Here is a 21591-nt window from a genome sequence, read left to right as displayed (position 1 = left end):
ACGGTGTTCAAAATAAGTGACCAGGGCTGGAAGGAAGGGTCCTTGTGGACCCTCGGATGTGTGCGTGTTCCTACTGAACCCCTGATTAAGCTAGTTATTTCATGTTTGATGTTGCCTTTAAATGTAGGAATGATGGGTACAGTTACCTCCACAAGATGGGCTCTGGGAGGGAAGAAGGGGCCCCAGAATTCAGTCTGCTGTGGCTGCAGGTCCCACCCCCTTCCCAGGCTGTGCTGTGCTAAGGAGACCGGGAATAAGGCTAGATCATGGTTCAGAGCCTGTACAGTCACATCCACTTGTCCTGGCCTGGAGCCTACGGTGGCAGAAGCCAGGCCTGTTTCCTCTTTTCCCAACCCCCTGCCTGCCTGAGGCAATCCTAAACCACCCTGTTGGAAAGATGCCTCCTCTGAAAATATGAGTGAGGTCATCCCTTCCTGCCAGAGCTTGAAGTTATGGGATCACACAGACAATGACTTCCGTCCTGGGTCCGTCTCCTATTAGCTGGGTGATCTTAGGAGGTTAACTGAGCCTTGGCGTTCTTGTCTGTAAAATGGGCTTATGTTGAAAGTACTTTCTGCTATCGCCGTTGGGAGGTTATGATCACATAGGTAAAGGTCCCAGTGCAGGACCTAGAGCAAAGTAAATGCTTCATACTACTGTGCTTATCTCTGATTAACAGTAGTTAATGTTATTCATTGCCATTCATAGCTATTATTTACACCAGCCCTGGCGTCATTCTCCTATCTCCAGGCTTCACATAAGTGAAGGCTTCAATACACACAAGCTCACACCTTGTGAGGGAGTCAGGCCGTTGTCAACTCTGCTAAGAACATCTTGCCTGGAGGTTTTTTTTTATTTTTATTTTTTAAAATTTTGTCTTTTTGCCTTCTCTAGGGCCGCTCCTGCAGCATATGGAGGTTCCAGGCTAGGGGTCTAATTGGAGCTGTAGCCGCCGCCCTACACCAGAGCCATAGCAATGCGGGATCCGAGCCGCGTCTGCTACCTACACCACAGCTCACGGCAATGCCGGATCCTTAACCCACTGAGCAAGGCCAGGGATCGAACCTGCAACCTCGTGGTTCCTAGTCGGATTCGTTAACCACTGAGCCACGATGGGAATTCCTTGCCTGGAGGTTCTTCAAGGCCCTATGAAAAAGAAAGCCTTCCTCTTCTATAAAATGAGGGTATTTCTCCTAGCTTCCCAGCTGATGGAACTTTTCCATGAAGCCTGGGTGTCCAGCCTGGGGATGCTGGCTGGACCTCAGTGTGGATGTTCCCATCTACCTGCACTGCCTGCTTCCCTCCATCCTATCCCATCTGGTAATTTTCCTCCCTCGTCCTCAGGCCCAGCCTCCAAATCCCCAGACAGCGGCTGCCACATCCCACTGTTTCAGAAGTGGGATGCTTTCTGGGGTGGGGGGGTAACAGCATTTAAGATGAGATGGATAAAATGCTGGTGCTGAGGGGACACAGACTCTTCCCCACCACCCTCTGCCTCACCTCTCCTGCAACCTGATGCCAGCCTGTTGGATGTTCCCTGTGCAATCGGGTCACGTCCACCCCTTCTGTAGGATGGTGGGGGTTGGCAACCTGGTTGTGAACTGTCCCCTTGGGGAGAGGGTCTGGGACACCGGGCACACTCCCAGCCACTTGGGGACCAGCTGCCTGGACTGCGTCCCTGAGTGTGTACTGGGCTCCATGGGGGCCACTCCGGATGTCTGACCCTGATGACAGATGAGGTGTTGCTGCAGATCACCCAGGCCGGCTACAGGGTTTTTCCTCGGCCATTGCATGACAGCCAAGGGAGAGCATTCCAGGAAACCAGAGGGCTGGGCCAGGCTGTGGAATTTCAGAGGAAACAGCTTGGCCAGGCTGGCAGCCCCTTTATGCCCCGTCTGTCACTTTCTCTGAGCTGCAGGCACTTGGGGGCGAGCCCGCTTACCACCTGAATCCTGTAAACCTTAAGATTTATGTTTCTTAGAAGGGGAAGACCTGTTTATTTTCCCTTTAGAAACAGCTCATGATAAATGGGTCATGATAAACACTATTTACAAGAACAGGAGACTCTAACAAAGAGTACCCCACTCCCTTTAATTCAAATTTTATTTTAGTCTGCTTAAAGGGAGGGATTGGTCATAATACCACACCTGATTTAGGCCCTGTGCATCCAAAGGTAACTGCTGTGGTTGGAATGTTTGTGTCAGCTCCTCCTCCTACCCTGGTCCTTCAATTCATGTGCTGAGGCCTTAACCGTGTTGGGTTGGTATTTGGAGGTGGGGAGGTAATACAGTTAGATGAGTTCCTGAGGGTGAGACCCCCACTGTGGGGATAAGTGCCCCTATAAGAAGGGAGATGGGTGAGATTTCTCCCTTCACATGGAAAGGCCATGTGAGGGCAGGGCAAGAAGGCAGTGTCTATAACCCAGGAGGGAAGCTCTTGCCAGAGACCCAACCCCCGCCCCCCCACAGCACTTTGATCTAGGACTTTCCAGCCTCCAGAACTGTGAGAAAATACATCTGTTGTTTAAGCCTCCAGCCTATGATATTTTGTGAGAGCAACCAGGTTACACTGAGATAGAACTGCCCAAGTAAAATAATCTGAAACCTCCAAGAAACAGACCACCAGGACCCAGGTGGATTTCACTGAACGCTCCTCCTGCCTGACCTGAAAGACAGAATTCACAGTGGTCGCTCACCGATGCTCCAGGAAGCAAAATCTACCCACCGCACAGAGAAGATGCAAAAGAAGAGAACTATAGTAATGAGCCCTTGAGTCTGCCTGGGCACCTGCCTCGCAGAGCCTCTGTCCTCCAGCAGGACCTCATGGGACCTTGGGGGAGTGGGGGGAGCTGCTTTAGCTCTTCTCTGAAATACCTAGGTAATTATATCTGATGCACATCTCCTGAGTTGTTTTCCAGAGGTTAAAATTCCACCAAATGGAGGAAATTAACTACTTGATGACTGTGAGACCTACAGGCGCCTAAGGATTGTAGGTCTCACAGTATGTAGTTACCCCTGTGATACTGTTACCTCATGGTCAGCCAATCAGAGAACTGTGCAGGAGCTGGGCTGCCCCTCCCTCATCTTGCCTTTAAAATGCTTTGCTGAAACCCACCCAGGAGTCCAGGCTTTTTGAGCACTAGCTGCCCTGAACTCCTTGTGGGGCGCCTAACCATCAAGTTTGCACTTTCCTTCATCACAACCCGATATCAATAGATTGGCTTTATTGCAGGCGAGCAGACCCATTGATTTGGTAACACCTCTGCCTCCACCACCATGGGGCTCCTGGCAGCGATTTCTACCAGGCTTTACTTCCCCTTTCATAGAAATCTTTACATTCCATGCCTAATGATTTTGTGATGCCCAAATCCCATAACTCTTCAGAGGTCAAAAGGATTTAGGCACAAGCCACTACTAGCTCTGGTGGCCAAGACCTACATGCAACTGTGCTGGCGTTTTTGGTTATTGCACCCATTCGAGGTTGCAAGTGTATTTGAGGGGGGAGGAAGGAGCATCTTTGGGTCAAGCACGTTGCCATGGAGATGCTTGGGATATATGTAGCTCCCCCAAGGTAGTACCACTTAAACAGTGCCCGGAACAGAAAACAGGCATAGGCTGAATTTGTGATTGTTTTTGGGAGATTAGATTCAGGGCAATTTCAAGCATTCATAATAGAAGATGGTTTGCTTTAAGGCAGTTAAACCAGAAGCAGCACACATGTTAATTCTGAAGGACAGAAAGTTGATTTGTGGTTGCCTGGGGTGGGGGTTAGAATGTGGTGAGTGATTAATTGGGGTGATGGCAATGTTCCACGCTTAGATCATGGGTGATGGGTTGCACAAATCTGTGAATACGCTAACCCCCCCAAAAAAAACCTAATTAGATACTTTAAATGGGTGAATTTCATGCTATGTGAATTCCATTTTTAAAGCTAATGAACATTTAATTCTGAAACAATGTCCCGGTCTCATAAAAATAGCCCTAAGATTTTATTAGTGTTAGTAATTTTTTTTTTTAACCAATTGTTTCAGGGGTGTGATTAGTAAAACTTCAGGTTACAAGTACTCTTGAGAAGAAGAGATTAGAGAAGTTATAGGGGGTCAGAGCTCAGATAAGACAGTGACCAGGTCCCAAGCATGTAAATGCGTGAGCAGATTTGTTCGGTCTGAGTTGTTTGTCAATTTTCCCCTACACTTCTCCCCCCCAGCATAGACCCATGGGTAGAAGGGGCCATTAGGGCATGTGTGGTTCCTTATTCTGTCTCTGCAGTCTTCCTCTGTACTGTACAGCCCTAAATGCCACCCAGTTGATCCTCCAACAGGAGGTCAAATCAGAATCTTGGGGAGCGGGGGGAGGGAACATGGAAAAGAGTAGCTTTTATAATTTGAAAAAGCATAATTTGCCTTGTAATATACTATTTTTTAAAGGTGTATCTTCTTTGTGTACAATATTCTTAAAGAACAATTACAAAATGAACATCCTGTAACCATCCAAGATATAGAATTTGCTGGCGGCACCCCAAAAGCCCCCAGTTCACACCCCCTCTACATCTTTTCCCCAATATAAACCCCTCCCCAACCCAGAAGTAACCTCTTTCCACATTTTCTAGTTATGTGAAAGTAATTTTTGCTCTCTGCAGATCTTCTAAAGCTTAACTTTGATTTCTTTACTCAGAGCATGTATATTCACATTGTAACAATTCTAATAATCTAACATCTTAGTTCTCCAAGGGTCTGTTCTCCTCTTGCTCATGGTACTTTGTTTCCTCCTGTACTTGGTGGGTTTGGGCAGTGAGCAGGTGATTTTCCTTGGAAAACTATTTTGGAAACATATTTGTTTTCTAGGGAAAAAAATTTTTTTTTTTCCATAGAGGATTATCATTTGAACTATTCGTGAATCAAGGGGCTTTGAACCACTCAGTTGATGTGAATTTTGTCCAAAGCATGAAAGTAGTACATGTATGGTTACAAATTCTCATGAATCGTGTACCAAGATAGGAATTTGTGTATGTATATTTTGTTTTGTTTGGAGTTGGGGATGGGGAGTGGCTCATATGGGGTTGGTTACCTTCTGGTTCATCCTTACCTATAAGGTATAATCTTTTGGGGTGTAGGTTTTATGGGGTAAGGTTTTCCTAGTAGATTTCTCCTTGGATAGGCTCTGGGCTTTAACACCTGTCTGCTTCTTCCTACTCTAGGGAACCTGAAATTACGACAAACTGATTCAACAAATATTGAATTTATGACAAACTGATTCAACAAATACTGTCAGGGCAGAAGCATCTTCACTGTTTTGGGTACTTCTTCAACTCCCTGCTTTCCAATAATGCCTTACTAACTCATTAGCTCTTTGATTTTGTGTGTGTGTGTGTGTGTGTCTTTTTGCCATTTCTTGGGCCGCTCCTGCAGCATATGGAGGTTCCCAGGCTAGGGGTTGAATCGGAGCTGTAGCCATCGGCCTATGCCAGAGCCACAGCAACACAGGATCTGAGCCATGTCTGCAACCTACACCACAGTTCACGGCAACGCCGGATCCTTAACCCACTGAGCAAGGCCAGGGATCGAACCCGCAACCTCATGGTTCCTAGTCGGATTCATTAACCACTGAGCCACAACGGGAACTCTGATCTTTGATGTTTTTAAGAATATATATGTATATATCATGTCATGTTACTAGAACTGAAAACTTATCAGAACATAATTTTAAATTCAGAAAATGAAATATCTATTGATTTTTATGTTACGATGACTGAAAGGAAAGCCTGACCAAATCTTTTTGGCTAGAGGGTGCCACTGTGAATGACTGTCAATGTGATTGAGCGTGGGGGGCAAAGGAGAGGCAGGGGAGGGGGGTGCTTTGTGTATTTGCCTTAGAATTTATCAGAGAGGAAAGATGTAATTTATGCCAGGGATGATTATGTCTACATAGTATATCAAAAGGTGGCTTGAATTTTTAAAAAATTTAGAAAACTATCTATAACTATATTCAATCCTGTTTTCTAAAACTTCATTGAAATCACAATTCTACAAATTCAGTAATGAAGAGGTTCTTTTACATCTTGGGTCATTGACTCCTTAGGTTATCTGTTGAAAGCTATAGACACTCTTCTCCAGAAATAATTCACATGTGTACACATGTACAAATTTTGACTATAGTTTCAGATGGTTGCAGAGACTTGCTAAAGTTCATACATTGATTCAAATTAAGAACTTCATTTAAAAAAAAAAAAAGAAAAAAGAAAAGGAGTTCCCGTCGTGGCGCAGTGGTTAACGAATCCGACTGGGAACCATGAGGTTGTGGGTTTGATCCCTGGCCTTGCTCAGTGGGTTAAGGCTCCGGTGTTGCTGTGAGCTGTGGTGTAGTTCACAGACGTGGCTCGGATCCCGCGTTTGCTGTGGCTGTGGTGTAGGCTACGGCTCCAATTCGACCCCTAGCCTGGGAACGTCCATGTGCCGCGGGAGTGGCCCAAGAAAAAGGCAAAAAAAACCCCCCAAAAAACCCAAAAAACAAAAACACTTCATTTTGCAACTGGTTATTTGTTAACAACTTTCAATCCAACTCTTTTTTGTTTAATCGAACCCCCTTATATTTGATTCTAACGTTCAAAAATAAAGAAATTGGCAATATCCAATTTGTAACTCCCCCCACCCCGCCTTCATATGTATGTTTCCACAGGCATCAATTCCATGAATCCAACATCTTTCATCCCAATGACTGCCTTGGTCTTGAAAGGCCTTCCCTAATAATTACAGAATTCTCTGTCTCCAGTCAAAACCTACACTGTCCTCTGAATTATCTTTTGGAGAGACAAACTTGGTCGTTGCATTCCCTGCCTTGAAGATCTTCAATAGACGAAGTCCAGACTCCTGGTTGGGATTCTTATAACTTAGCCCTTTCTCTTCTGCTTCTTTCCTCTTCTCTCTCTGTATAGCTTTTGCAAATATGTGTATATGTGTGTGTGTGTATATGTATAAAATTTACATATTTGCTGGTCCTCTGACTTGACACATGCAGTCCCCTCTGCCTGTACTTTCTTTCTTCCCTTTCTTTACGTGTCAAATTTCCTATCTGCTATCACCTCTCCTGTGGAAACTTCCTGAATTCTCCATACTGTCCCTGTGCCTCATAGCCTTTCAAAGTCCTGCACGGTAATACGGATTTCTGTCTTCCTGTGAGATCAGACCCCCTGTCTTGATCATCTCTGACCCAGGACCTCCATGGCATCTGGCTCAGGACAATTTTTTTTTAAAGTATGCTTTTACATATCTTAAACCAATTCCTAGGTCTTTCTAAGGAAACTTATCTTTAAGAACAAAACTGGGTTATCACAAAAAGACCCCAGAATGAACCTGATTAGCCAATGGGCATCTGAGATACCCTGTCCTTATTATTATGGTTTTGCAATTTTGCATGGATATACTTATGGATATTTGTAGGGATGGTTAAAAAGCAAGAAACAGGCAAAGTTTAATTTCACTTCCTAGTTTTAAGTGCCACATTCCAGTAATATGAAATGGATGAATTGGAGTTCCCATTGTGGCTCAGGCGGTTCAGAACCTGATTAGTATCCATGAGTACATGGATTCGATCCCTCGCCTTGCTCAGTAGATTAATGATCTGGCATTGGTGTAGGGTACTTTGGTGTAGGGTTGCGGATGCAGCTCAGATCTGTTGTGGCTATGGCTGTGGCATAGGCCAGCAGCTGCAGCTCCGATTGAGCTCCTTGCCTGGGAATGAACTTCTGTACACCACAAGTGTAGCCCTAAAATGGTGCGCGCGCGCACACACACACACACACACACACACACACGCACAAACAAAATGGATGAACTGTAGATCCTAGAAAGGTCTACGTTTTTCTTCTTGTCTGCCTTGTAGAAATACGCTGAGCTTAGTGGGGAGAAGAACCCATACTTTGCTTCTGGGGCTGCTTTCCTATACCTCTGATTTTGATAACTTAAAAAAATTTTTTTTAAATTTATTTAAAACATTTAAAAATATTATAGTTAATTTACAATATTGTGACAATTTCTGTTGCACAGCAAAGTAACCCAGTTGATAACTCTTTTAAAAATGCTTTTCTAGTTCTTTTAGTTTTATTTATTTCTTTTTAGGGCTGCACACGCAGCATATGAAGTTCCCAGGCCTAGGGGTCAAGTCGGAACTGTAGCTGCCGGCCTACACCACAGCTCACAGCAACGCAGGATCCCTGACCCACTGAGTGAGGCCAGGGATCGAACCCGAGTCCTCAAGGATACCAGTCGGATTTGTTTCCACTGTACCACAATGGGAACTCCCTCCAGTTCTTTTAAAAATGTATTAATATAATAGAATTTTGGTAAGAACCAATTCCAAATAAGTTAGAAAGACTTCCATGGCCCTTCCACTGTGCTAGCACTTTAAATATTCTCCATTCATCTATTTGTATTTCACTATCAATTCTAGGATTTTGTTTGTTTTTCTGCTGGGCAACTTTTTTTTTTTTTCCTTCTTGTGACCTCATACTTTCACTTTCTTCTCTCTGTGTCATTAGGGGTATTTCACTGCTTTGAATGCCATCTTGTTAATGGAGTAATTTTGTACTTTATAAAGACCGCAGTGACTAGTCTGTTAATCTTATGTATTTAAGAGAAAGAACATTTAAAGAAAAATAGTTCCTGAGGCATTATGTGCTGGCTGCTTTTTTTTTGCTTTTTTGTTGTTGTTGTTTTAGGTCTGCAACCGTGGCATATGGAAGTTCCCAGGAGAGGGGTCCAATCGGAGCTACAACTGCTGGCCTATACAGCCACAGCAATGCCAGAAACAAGCTCTGTCTGCAACCTACACCACAGCTCACAGCAACCCCGGATCCTTAACCCACTGACCAAACCTGTATCCTCATGGATACTAGTCAGGTTCATTTCCACTGAGCCATGACAGGAACTCCTTGGCTGTTTTTTAACATCAGTGCAACATCTGATTCTGTCAGCCCTCGATACCACCATCAGTCTTTGATTCCTATATTATCTGGAGAACAGCTCTAAATGAGCCTGTTTTGTAGCATAAATTTCACCAAGACCCTAAAGTTGTCACATCACTTATTGTATCTAAGTGGCTGTTAGATAGATGTCAGTGGTTGAATGGGTCTCATTTTGTTTAATCTGTCTTATCTAGCCATCTTCTGGATAAGCCCACAAGAACTCAAACACTAATGCTACACTGTACATCCAGTATCCTGATAGAGCTTTCTATACCCCTGGGTTTCAAATAGAAAAGTCCCCCATCGGTGGCTCTAGGCTGCATCCAGAGGGTCCTGTACAAAAGCAAGAAAAGCATGAATGTGCTGCTCTGAGGGGCGAGCACTGGTCATAGGTCCAGGATTTTGTTTAGGAAGCACAGTTGCTTTGCTTCAAGTCTGCCCACAATGAGATGCCTGTAGGGCCAGGTTGGCCTGGTATATACTGTATCAACCCAGGCAGGAAGCCTCTTAGATCTGAGATACACATAATAATAACGCATCACTCTGAATATAAGGAAGACATCATTTGAGTGAATCTCACACTATGGCTTTCCATAGATGTGCCTTTTAAATTGATTAGCCTAATGAGATAACTTCACGATGATTTTTTAAAAATAGTATCTCTCAACAGCTCCTAAGATGGTGCCTTGCATGCAATAGATACTTAATAAGTATTCATTAAAAAAAAAAAAAGGTACTGAGAGAGAGGAACAGGTCACTTGGCACAAAGTCCCCTTGGAGGCCTGCCCTGGGCTAAGAGCCAGGCCACCCTGTTCTCAAAGCCACGGGCTCTTACTCCAAACCTCACGAGGAAATCCTTGATTTCTGGGCCAGGCAATGCAGAATGGCCTACTCTCAAGATCAAAACCAGAATTCTTTGCAACGCACAGTAATAGAATGAGATCTTCCAAAGCACTTCAAAGCACCCAGAAAAGTTAGGACGTGCCATGGCAAGAAGCAGAACAGCAGGCCCAGGACTCGAGGCTGAGATGAATCCTTGGTTGAAGTCATGGAAATTTACAGAGTTCCCTGCCCCCCACCCCAGGGGAATCCAGCTGGTGGAGAGGCTGGTTAGGCAGCCCGTCCTGCTCCCTGCGCTCCATTCTCCGCAGAGGTGATAGAAGCTAACCCTTTGTCCACACTGGTGTTCAATTCAGGACCGTGTGTGTCAATTCGAGACCTTTCCTAGCTGGAGCCAAATTGTGGCAACCACTCAAAGCCGAGCAACCTTCACAGAAAAGCTTTCCATCCAGAGTCACTCTCAGCCTCCTTTTTCCTGACAGGATGACTGTTCCTATTACCAGTGCCCTCACTGTTCACCGAGTTCAAACAATGTGACACACATGGTTCCATGTCCTTATCATGTGTTCTGCAACTTGATTGTTCACTCCAGTTTTCAGTGAGGCATGAGAGGTCCAGAGAAGTTAGTTAACTTGCCCACAGTCACACAGCTAGTAAGTAGAAGAGCCAGGATTCAAACCTTGGGGGTCAGATTCTATAATGGAACTCTTAACAACTGTGCTATAGTGAAACCCATCCTTCATGGAGACAGCACACAGGATTACACAGGGGTTCCCCAAAAGTACAACAAGGAAGTTCCCATGTGGCGAGGTGGGTTAACAATCTGGCATTGGTGCATTGGTGCAGGTGGCATGGGTGTGATCCCTGGCCTGGGAACTTCCACACGCCGAGGGTGTGGCCCAAAAAAAGTAAGAATGTATTTACATATAATACTATGCTGTGTGTGTGTGTATGTATGTATATTTTGCTAATTATATATAACACATTAATATTTATATTACCAAGGATTCTAGGGGCAGTTATTCTACAAAAATAAGACAATGCATATATGTGTGTATCTATACACACACACACACTGTCCTGTACGGTGTTACAGAGGTAGATTGATTTTCTATACATAGCAATACATTCCTGATAACAAATATTCATATTTCATTCTAGATTCAGAATTATTTTCAGCCCTTCATCCCACTTAACCCCTCACCAACCCCATAAGGACAGAGAACAGGTACTGCTATGTCCTATGAGGCGCCAGGCCTCCGCTTATGAGCCTTTCAAGAGGATATAAAATATTTGAGTCTTGAAAAAAGTTCCTGGGAGTTCCTGTCACAGCTCAGTGGTTAACGAATCGGACTAGGGACTATGAGGTTGCTAGTTCGATCCCTGACTTCGCTCAGTGGGTTAGGGATCTGGCGTTGCCGTGAGCTGTGGTGTAGGTTGCAGACACAGACTGGATGTTGCGTTGCTGTGGCTCTGGCATAAGCTGGCAGCTACAGCTCCAATTAGACCCCTAGCCTGGGAACCTCCATATGCCATGGGAGCAGCCCTAGAAAAGGCAAAAAGACAAAAAAAAAAAAAAATTTCCTGTCACTAAACCATGAATAAAAAAAAACTGCAAAAATCAAAACGGATAAAAATTTCATTAAATGCTCTTATAAACTAACATTATGCTGGCGTCACTAATTGTTAAACTTGCCATCAACAAAATTTCATTTCATTTGAAGATGCTTTCATATGTACTAAATACGTATAATTACCAAGAAATCATAGCCAATCATAAACTGAATGTGTTTTACATACTTAATTGTAGACAAAAAAAAAAAAGATAAAAAAATCTTTTCTTTTTTTCCCGCTCTGCCCATAGCATGTATAAGTTCCTGGGCCAGGGATTGAACTCATTCCATAGTAGCCACTCCAGCCGCCATAGTGACAACACTGGATCCTTAAACTGCTGTGCCACAAGAGAACTCCAAAAAGTGATTAAAATTCTTTAAAAATTTTTACAGAAAACAGGAGTTCCTGATGTGGCTCAGTGGTAATGAACCTGACTATTATCCATAAGGATGCAGATTCGATCCTTCGCCTTGCTCAGTGGGTTAAAGATCCAGTGTTGCCATGAGCTGCGGTGTAGGTCACAGATATGGCTTGGATCTAGCATTGCCATGGCTGTGGTGTAGGCTGGTAGCTACAGCACCACTTCAACCTCTGACCTGGGAACTTCCATGTGATGCAGGTGCAGCCCTAAAAAGAAAAAAAAGTAAAAAATTTTATAGAAAACAAATTTCTGTAAAGGAGATGTGGATTCCTCACTGTCTGTCACATGTTTGAAATGATTCAGGGTGAATTTTCTAAAGGAGACTGAACCCTGGGGCCTGTGAGGTTCCTGCATCACCTGATGACCCCCAGGGCAGGATGGGGGCGAGTTTTGCCCAAGATGGTGAAACTCAAAACCTCCTCCCCAGGACCCAGGGCTGCTCTGCTCAGTGTCCTTAGGGAGCTGTTTCCACTAACAACACCTAGACCCCCTCTTCCGTAGGTCATGGAGACCAGAGCCCCTCACTGTAGATGCACATTCTGGTGCTCGCTCCTTATTGGTGCCGCATTGTGATGCTCCACAAAAACTTACCAGCCGCTCCCTCCATCTGACTCCCGAGGTGTGGGTGGGATCTGTGTGCAGCTGGGTTGAGTTCACCTGCAGAGAGGTGGACCTTCTGCTTTGCTGCCTGTGTGTCCTTCAAGACCTAGATGTTCTCACTGGGGCATCTTGCTGATCCCCAGGCAGAGTTCCCATGTGAACGTCTGTGTTCATGTAGCTCCTTTGATTTTTTTTTTTTTTTTTTTTTGGTTCTTTTAGGGCCACACCTTGGCATATGGAGGTTCCCAGGCTAAGAGTCTAACTGGAGCTGGAGCTGCTGGCCACAGCCACAGCCAGCTCACAGCAATGCCTGATCCTTTACCCACTGAGCGAGGCCAGGGAGCGAATTTGAGTCCTCAAGGATGTTAGTCGGGTTTGTCAACCGCTGAGCCAAGACGAGAACTCCCATGTAACTCCTTTAATATATTCCTGCTCTTGTGTTTTTGTTATGTTAAATTACAATTCTCTTTTTACAGAGATGCTGCCTCTTGTAGGCAGCAGAATGAGGTTTGCTTCATCTTTCTATCCTCAGGGCCTAGCACAGGACAGAGCATAATGCAGGCATTTAATAACTTTACTGATTTTTTCTTAAAGAACCATAAGGTAATAAAATGACGTTGGAAATAAAGTCCTGTGGTTTCAGCTGCCATAGGCCTCGAGCAGGCTGAAATCTTTCCCTCAACATGCCTTATAATATTTGATGTGTTTCATGATATTGAAAGGGTAGTACCTTCTAAGTCATTGTGGGGGCGGGTTTAATTCAAGGAATTTTATTATATAGGGTGGTATTTTAAAAAAAATATTTGGGAGTTCCTATGGTGGCTCATGAGGTTAAGAACCCAATATAGTGTCCATGAGGATGTGGGTTTGATTCCTGGCCTTGCTCAGTGGGTTAAGGATCTGGCGTTGCTGTGACTGTGGTGTAGGCTGGCAGCTGCAGCTCCAATTTGACCCCGAGCCCAGGACCTTCCATATTCCACAAGTGCAGCCATAAAAACAAAAACAAATTTCTATTTTTAATTTGAGGAACGTTTGCTAGACTAATGTTATGCCAAAGCAGTATTAAAACAAAACACTGCAAAATTAAACAAAACTGATAACCGGATAAAGAATGAGAAACAGTTGAGTAATGGATATTTGGAGACATGCTGGTCATTTTTATTAAGGACCATGCAATTTTGATTATATCACCCTCATTGGTTAGATTTCCATTAGGTTACATGTAATATATATATATATATATATATATATTTTTTTTTTTTTTTTTTTTTTTTCAGGGCCGCACTCACAGCCTATGGAAGTTCCCAGGCTAGGGGTTGGATTGGAAATCAGAATTATAGCTCCCACAGCCACAGCAACGCAAGATCCTAGATGCGTCTGTGACCTACACCACAGTTCACGCCAAGGCTGGATCCTTAACCCACTGATCGAGGCCAGGGATTGAACCCACGTCTTCATGGATACTGGTCGTGTTTGTTACTGCTGAGCCATAACAGGAACTCCTAATGATATTTGTTTTAGTAAAAACCAAATTCAAATTACTCAGGCATATGATCATTACTCTTAAAAACTTATGAAATAACGTCGAGCAGTTTTTGAGCCAATAATAAAAATAAAAACAATGACCAAAAATACGAATAAACATCTAAAATTTATCGCATGTGCCAAACACTTTCCTAGGTACTTCAACATGATCTCGTTTTATTTTAGGCCTCCCAGTTACATGGAGTGCAAAGTAGTTTTAACCCCGTTTTACAGCTGAGGAAAGTGAGGTTCTGAGAGTAACATGCTTCTGATTATGACACAGCAGGGAAGTTATGAAGACAAAGTTTGGACCTAGTAACATCCTTTATTTTTCTTTATTATTGTTATTTTTGTCTTTTTAGGGCTGAACCTGTGGCATATGGAGGTTACCAGGTTAGGGGTCAAATCAGAGCTTCAGCTGCCAGCCTAGAGCACAACCATAGCAATGCAGGATCCAAGCCACGTCTGCAACCTACACCACAGCTCATGGCAACTCCGGATCCTTAACCCACTGAACAAGGCCAGGGATCGAACCTGCAATCTCATGGTTCCTAGTCGGATTCATTTCCACTGCACCACAAGGGGAACTATGTAGTTCTTAACCTGCTGAGCCACAGTGGGAACTCCGGAATGTCCTTTATACTATTTTATGCTTTCTTCCAATAGAGTGTATTACAAACTCAGAGTTAGGAGTTTATGCTTGAGGAGGCCATCTGTAAAATCAACAATGGGATACAGAAGGCTGAAAAGGAAACTTGCCCCTATATTTCCAACAGGCATGTGTTTAAGAAACACTGAATTCAAGAGAACTCACAGCAGCTTTCTGTTAAGCACACACGTTGGCTAAAACTAGGAAACACCTGAAAATCCATACTTATCTCCAGGGAGTTCCCATTGTGGCTCAGTGGTAATGAACCCACCTCGTATCCATGAGGATGCAGGTTCCAGCCCTGGCCTTGCTCAGTGGGCTAAGGATCCCTAGCTGCGTTGCTGTGACTGATATCTGATTTTGCATTTCATCAACGTATTATTATCAACATACTCTGGCTTTTTCCTCAGTGAAACCCAAATAATGTCATAATGTATATTCTGTCAGCTTAAAGCGTTAATGGCTTCATAACTGTGGTAGATACAGCTGTGGGAATATTAGATAGGTAAGCAGCTTGGTTGAATACAAAATGCACACAGGATCAACATTAGGTTGATTTTACAGTTAATGCTAAGGGGTGTGATGGCTAATTTAAGAGGATGTGATTTCCAGCTTTATACTCCAAACCACAGCCTCTAGTGACTTCAGCAGTTGCCTAAATTATGGTATGTTCCAAATTTAATAGTAAGATTGGACCACAAGTTTAGACTGAAAAAGTAAAGCCCATTTTCTAAACTTAGAATGGAAATACTAGAAGGGGCTTTGATATCACTATTGAATAGGCTTCAAAGACTAATTAGACCACTGTCCTCAAAAGCTGCCTTCTCATACAGAGTATTAGAGTTGCTTATTCTTTTATGTAAGAGCTTTGTATATATTGGAAACATCCAGAAGACAGCTAAAAATAATAAACACAAAAGCATGGAAATTTACTCTCTTGAGAAACAAAAAGAAAGGAAAGAAAAGAAATTGGTGACTTAATCTGGCCGATTTTCCTTTACAGCTTGCCTTTGATCTATACTTCCATTTCCTGCCCCCAGGAGGGTGGTGAAGAGTAGGTTATGGTGCTTGGGATACAAACTTTCTTCTGGGTTATGCTAATCTGTTGCTAGGTGCTCAAGGCTGCTTATTCAGCATAGACTTTATTTGTTTGGGGCCACAGATGTTCAGGGATTTATAGAAGGCTGTTCTTTGGACAGCTGTAGTTGTTATCACTTTAGTATCTCTTATTAAAAAACTTCTTTATTTTTGGTCAGTGTGGACCAATGGCATGCTCAGGAACACTGTGAATTTATCACTATGCATATAAGAGATCTAACACTTTGTTGGACCAGCTGACCTCCCCCCTGCCCCCCCACCACAGACTGGGAGAGCAGGTAAGGGAAGGGTCCCCCTCTGATGCGAGCACCTCCAGCTGGGGTTGCCCTTGGCCCCCAGCCCTCTTCACTTGGACCCCAAGTGGTCCTGGCTCCTGCACGATGCTCAAGAGGTCTGTTCCCATCTGAGGAGCTGCTTCTCTCTAAACTCTCTCAAGGGGAGAAGCAAGGATTTATTCTGGTCATTTGTCCCAAATGAAACTTTTAGCAGCCTGCTCCATATGACCCCACAGACAGGACCACTTGTGGACTGGATCTTTGGACCCTGGAGAGAGGGAGGCCTGCAGGGAGGCTCAGGAAGTAGGCAGACAAAGAGAAGGGTAGAGATGACCTTAGTGGGCACCAACTCTATCCCAGACTTAAGTCCTTTAGGTACAGCAGTTAGGCTGCTCTTTACGGCAGCCCCAGGCATGGAGAGTTCCATCCTCTTGGTCTAGGAGGCAAGTTGTTACTTGCCAAACCCATCCTGTTGCCTCCTGTTGCCTGAAGGGTGTGCCCTCTGTTTTCTGTGACAGGGCAGAAAGGGAAGAGCTGCTACAGGAGAGGGGGAGAGAGTGGGAAGGAGAGAAGATGGGAAAGAAAACAACACTACACGGAAACAAAATAATGATGTGAGAGCTTTGAGATGCTGCCACTGGCTGTTCAAGGTGAGCTCTTCCTGAGGGGAGGGTCATCCCAACAAAAACTGCCAGGCAGGCAAACCTCGCCATCCAGTTTCTTGGTCTCAGGGCTCCTTCTCTGCCATTTCTGGAGGGTCCTGGGTTTTGGAAGCTCTTTGGTAAATTCTCAGCTCAGTGCTCATCCTTCCCAGAGACATTATTATTTCCTAGCACAATTTCACCAAAATATAAGAAGTCTCTGCAAGATACATCTGAGAACACTGACTGCTCACTAGGGTTGGTCCGATGTCCAGGTTGGCCCTGAAGGCAGGGGGCCTGGATTTCTCTGCAGAAACAACTCTCTGGAGTCTCAATTTCAGTATCTGCAATGTTCGGATTTTGGTCCCTGACCCACTGTCACCTTTCATCCTGGTAGAACCCGAGGAATTCTTTCCTGGAAGGCAGCCCTTTCCTGTCTCTGTTGCTCTCTGACTTGAAGGTCTGTCAAGGTGTTTTGTTCTGATTCCCAATAGTGAACACATTGAGTCTTCATCCCAAATGTATTACTAGAAATAGGTCTGTCGGCTATCTATTCGCTAAAGGATCTACCAGTCTAACCTGATGCATGAGTATATGGCTTTGCTCAATAAATCAAAAGACTTGTTGACAAGGACTAAATTCTTCTATGGAAGGAATGACATCAATACATTTGGCATATTTTTTAAATGTTAAATTCATTTGAGGATGTGATGGACTTAATATTTGTTTTGCACCCCCCCCAATCCCCTGCCAAATTCTTATGTTGAAATCTTAATCAGCAAAGTATCAAGAGATAGATCTTAGGGGGTGAATAGGTCATGAGGGAGGGGCCCTTATGAATGGGATTAGTGCCCTTATGAAGAAGACTCTAGAGAGTCCCTGCCCTCTTCCATTGGGTGAGGACACAGCAGTCTGCAACCCAGACACTGAAGCTGCCTTGATCTTGGACTTTCAGCCTTCAGAACTGTGAGAGAGAAATTTCTGCTGTTTAAACCACCTGGTCTATGGTAATTTGTTAGAGGTACCCAAACAGAGGCATTTTTGGAAACATTGCATGTCATACATATTATGGAGAAAAAGAATTTCTTCAGTAAAAGTATCTCGGTCCTCCACACACGTGGAAGGTGGAATCAGCACTTTATAACCGAAAAGTAGCGGTTTTTATAGATTTACCAGACAGACACGAAGCTGCAGGTGTTGTGAATTTTGAAAAATGGGAACAAAGATTCAGTCACGTTTTTTCCTTATTTTTACCTATTCTCAAGGAGTCCTTCCATTGCTGGGTGTGAGGCCTTGAGGCCAGAGGAAACATCACCTTGGGTGTGACAACAGTCCTAAGGGCTCTGCTCCATGGGGACTGTGGCTGATGACCATAATCATGAAAAAATAAGACACTTTAAAAGTATCTAGTGGTGACTGTTTTGTAATGTATAGAACTACTGAATCACTATGTTGTGCACCAGGAACAAACATTGTGTGGCAGGTCAATTACACTTCAGAAACCAACAAACAAGCTGGTAGAAAAGGATGATCAGATTTGTGCTTACCCGAGGCAGGGAGGGTGGAGGGACAGACAGTAGGAGGTGGGGGGAGGGGGACTGGATGAAGTAATCAAAAGGTACAGGAGTTCCACCGTGGCGCAGAAGGTTAAGAATCCGACTGCAGCAGCTGGGGTCTCTGTGGAGGCAAGGGTTCAATCTCCTGCCTGGCTGGCCCAGTGTCATGAACATCCATCATCTCACAGAATTAGAAAATAAAAGAAAAAAAAATTTTTCCCTTGCGATGAGAACGCCTGGGGTTTACTCTTAACAATTTTCGTCTATAACACACAGCAGTGTTAATTGTATTTATCATGTTAGATATTATATCTCTAGTACTTATTATTCTTTTTTTTTTTTTTTTTTTGGTCTTTTTGCTATTTCTTGGGCCGCTCCTGCAGCATATGGAGGTTCCCAGGCTAGGGGTCCAATCGGAGCTGTAGCCACCGGCCAACACCAAAGCCACAGCAACCTGGGATCCGAGCCGCGTCTACAACCTACACCACAGCTCATGGCAACGCCGGATCCTTAACCCACTGAGCAAGGCCAGGGACCGAACCCGCAACCTCATGGTTCCTAGTCGGATTCGTTAACCACTGCGCCATGACGGGAACTCCCTATTCTTATTTTGTCTTTTTGCCTTTTTCTAGCTCCATTCCCATGGCATATGGAGGTACCCAGGCTAGTGGGGCGCCAATAGGAGCTGTTGCCACCGGCCTGTGCCAGAGCCACAGCAACTCAGGATCCGAGCCGCATCTGCAACCTATACCACGGCTCATGGCAACGCTGGATCCTTAACCCACTGAGCAAGGGCAGGGATCGAACCCGCAACCTCATGGTTCCTAGTTGGATTCATTAACCACTGCGCCATGACGGAACTCCCCTTAGGACTTATTTATCTTATAACTAGAAGTTTGTACTTTTTTTCCCCCACTGCCTATGGAAATTCCCTGGATCGAATCCGAGCCACAGCTGCAGCAACATTGGGTTCTTAACCTACTGCACCACAGCGGGAACTCCAGTTCCCATTTTTAAAGACATGGAAGCTTTCCAAAGAAGCCAGAATTCTTTCTCTCATATAGGCTTTCAAAAGAATTTGACATCATTTTGAAATTTCAGATTGTCACCCACCTACAAGGGATAAACAAATGGCCTTTGAGGCAAGACTCTTCACAGAACACAGCAGTTAGCAGTTACCAAGGCCTGTCCTTAGCCTCCAGTGTTGCAGACTCCCTGCCTCAGAGTAGCTGCCCACCAGGGGTCAGAGCACGGCTGACTCGGGTGTGACTCAGCTCTTCTGCAACTTTCCTTCTCTTCTTGCCTGGATAGTCTGCTATGTCAGTCCTACTTGTAGAAACACGGCACCCCTTCCTGTTCTCTCTGTTCCCATTTCAAGAAGGAAAAATCCATTTTCAGAGGAATATTTAGATGATACTGTCACAGAATTCTTTGTGTGTGTGTGTGTCTCTTTTTAGGGCTGCATGGGCTGCATATGGAGGTTCCCAGGCTAGGGGTCAAATCCGAGCTGTAACCTCTGGTCTATACCACAGCCACGCCAGATCCAACCTATGTCTGCAACCACAGCTCATGGCAATGCCAGATCCTTAACCCACTGAGCGAGGCCAGGGATTGAACCTGTGTCCTCATGGATACTAGTCAGATTCGTTTCCGCTGAGCCACAACGGGAACTCCATGGAATTCTTGCCATTGCCCCAACTTGCTCTCCTACCCAGTTTGCTGTCTGGATGTTTGCTCTTGACGCCAATTCTCTGGGGTTATCAAAATAAAATAAGAGTCCAGAATTCATCAGTGTTATCAACAAAGCTTTGCAAGGCTTTCTTTCAAATCTAAAATTTTTCCCCGTACAAATATTTTTTTCATCATTACAAAATAAAGTACGGATGTGCATTCTGTCTTTAAAATGAGAAAGGGCCATTCACTTTTAACCTTACCATTCACGTGTTACAGTAGCTTTTTTCTTTCTGCTGATTTTAAAAGCTTACTGGAAGCTGCAAAATGCTGAAGGGGGCACCCCTGCTTCAGAAAAAGAAACCGAACAAAACTGCATGAAAAAATCCTCCAGAAGAAGTAGCATATGGAATCTTTGGTGATTTCCTCTTATGACTTGGGCAATTGTCTTTGCTTAAAAAGAAAGAAAAGAAAAACCTACCTAAACCATTAATGCCATTTTCAGAGTTCTAGGATAACTGAGAACAGAGTCATTTTTAAAGAAAAGGAAATAGATTTCATTTCTGGCAGTGGATTCCCTCTTGCCGTAGAAGCTGCCTTGAGTTCATTCCGCTGATAGAAAATAGCAAGTACAGAGCGCAGCATTCACAAGGACCACCATCTGAGGTTTGATTTTGAATCGAGATAGATAGACTGTCCAACATACATCCCACAGAGCATGCTTGTCAAAAAATCTCGCATTCCAGATGCACGGACAACGCATGCGCGGAACACTACCCCCCCCCCCCCCCCCCGCCCGCTACGCCCTGCCCCGCCCCCATGGCACAGTTGAGGGGCGGAGCCCGGGCACACATGTTGTAACACAGTTACCACACAGCATGCTCCCAAGCCTTCAAAGCTACTACAGCCCCCAGCCAATAAGCTGCCAAAGAGATGCTCAAGCAGCAGTTGAAGTAGGCCTGACTTCTGGTACCCATCAGCCACTCCCTGTGAGCCCCAGGGATTCACAGGAGGCCAAGTGATGAAGAGGTGACGGGAAAAAGTCCAGGACACTCATGCTGCTTTCTGCCCTTATTTTTCCTTACTCTCCTTTTCAGGATATGGTTACCCAGGAGTAACCATAGTTACTAGAAAAATGGAGAACCCAGCGATGGTTCTAGCAGGAAAATAGTTTTTAAACTTATCTAATGTTCTCTTGGCTCTCTGGCTTTCGAACAAAATTTATTTTGTTTTTTCCACCCGTTTGTGGAAAACGGTGCTGAAGCCAAGCAGGCAACATAAAGCTCTGACTTCAAAGCCTTTCCTTGATAACACATCAAAATGCCCAGGGTGGACCAACTGTTATTTGGAATTCTACAGATAATTAACTGAAACCGGGTCAACTAGCCACTGGGAGTTTCTGCCAGCAAAGTCATTCTCATGGGCCTTCTTGCTTTTGTTGCTGTAACTTCTTTCTGTGTTTTCTTAGGGGGAGGTTTGGACAGTCTCTCCATAAAATTCCACGTTACATGCAGAGCAAACTTGAATTCCTGCTTGGTGTCAGGGGCCTGGTACACACTCTGCCCACCCTCCTTCCTGGAGGGGACATCGGCTTGCTCCTCTCCTGACCCTGAAACACCACTCCCTGTGGCTTCTCCCTCTCTCTCTTTCTTTGGGCAAGCCTGTGGCACGTGGAAGTTTATGGGGCAGGGATTGAACCCCCTCTCTCTCTTTCTTTGGGCAAGCCTGTGGCACGTGGAAGTTT

General features: G+C 44.5%; 2 protein-coding genes and 1 long non-coding RNA gene across 40 annotated transcripts in view; 1 reads left to right on the top strand and 2 right to left on the bottom strand.

Annotated features, from left to right (window-relative positions):
- DLGAP1 (DLG associated protein 1) overlaps positions 1-21591 on the bottom strand; it is a 1399633-nt gene that overhangs the window by 86018 nt on the left and 1292024 nt on the right. The window contains exon 9 of one of the 38 annotated variants that reach the window (XR_014807684.1): positions 18785-19665. The exons of the other annotated variants lie outside the window; for them this stretch is intronic. The gene's annotated coding sequence lies outside the window, so the exon portion shown is untranslated. Of the gene's footprint in view, positions 1-18784; positions 19666-21591 lie in introns of those variants that run through there. 38 annotated transcript variants of the gene reach the window in all.
- The window catches only part of LOC146402737 (uncharacterized), a 409060-nt gene that overhangs the window by 20064 nt on the left and 367405 nt on the right, over positions 1-21591 (top strand). The gene's annotated exons all lie outside the window — the stretch shown is intronic.
- Positions 13684-21419, bottom strand: LOC146402740 (uncharacterized). Its single transcript, XR_014807694.1, has 3 exons — positions 18962-21419; positions 14955-18694; positions 13684-14468 (listed from the first exon to the last, which is right to left on the bottom strand). It is a non-coding gene; the product is annotated as an uncharacterized LOC146402740 (long non-coding RNA).

Source organism: Sus scrofa, chromosome 6, assembly GCF_054392235.1.
Source record: "Sus scrofa isolate SSC_HxYL_T2T_F1_AM1 chromosome 6, Sscrofa_HxYL_maternal_Yorkshire_Landrace_v2.0, whole genome shotgun sequence".
Taxonomy (NCBI): domain Eukaryota; kingdom Metazoa; phylum Chordata; class Mammalia; order Artiodactyla; family Suidae; genus Sus; species Sus scrofa.
This window is presented reverse-complemented; position numbering and strand designations above follow the sequence as displayed.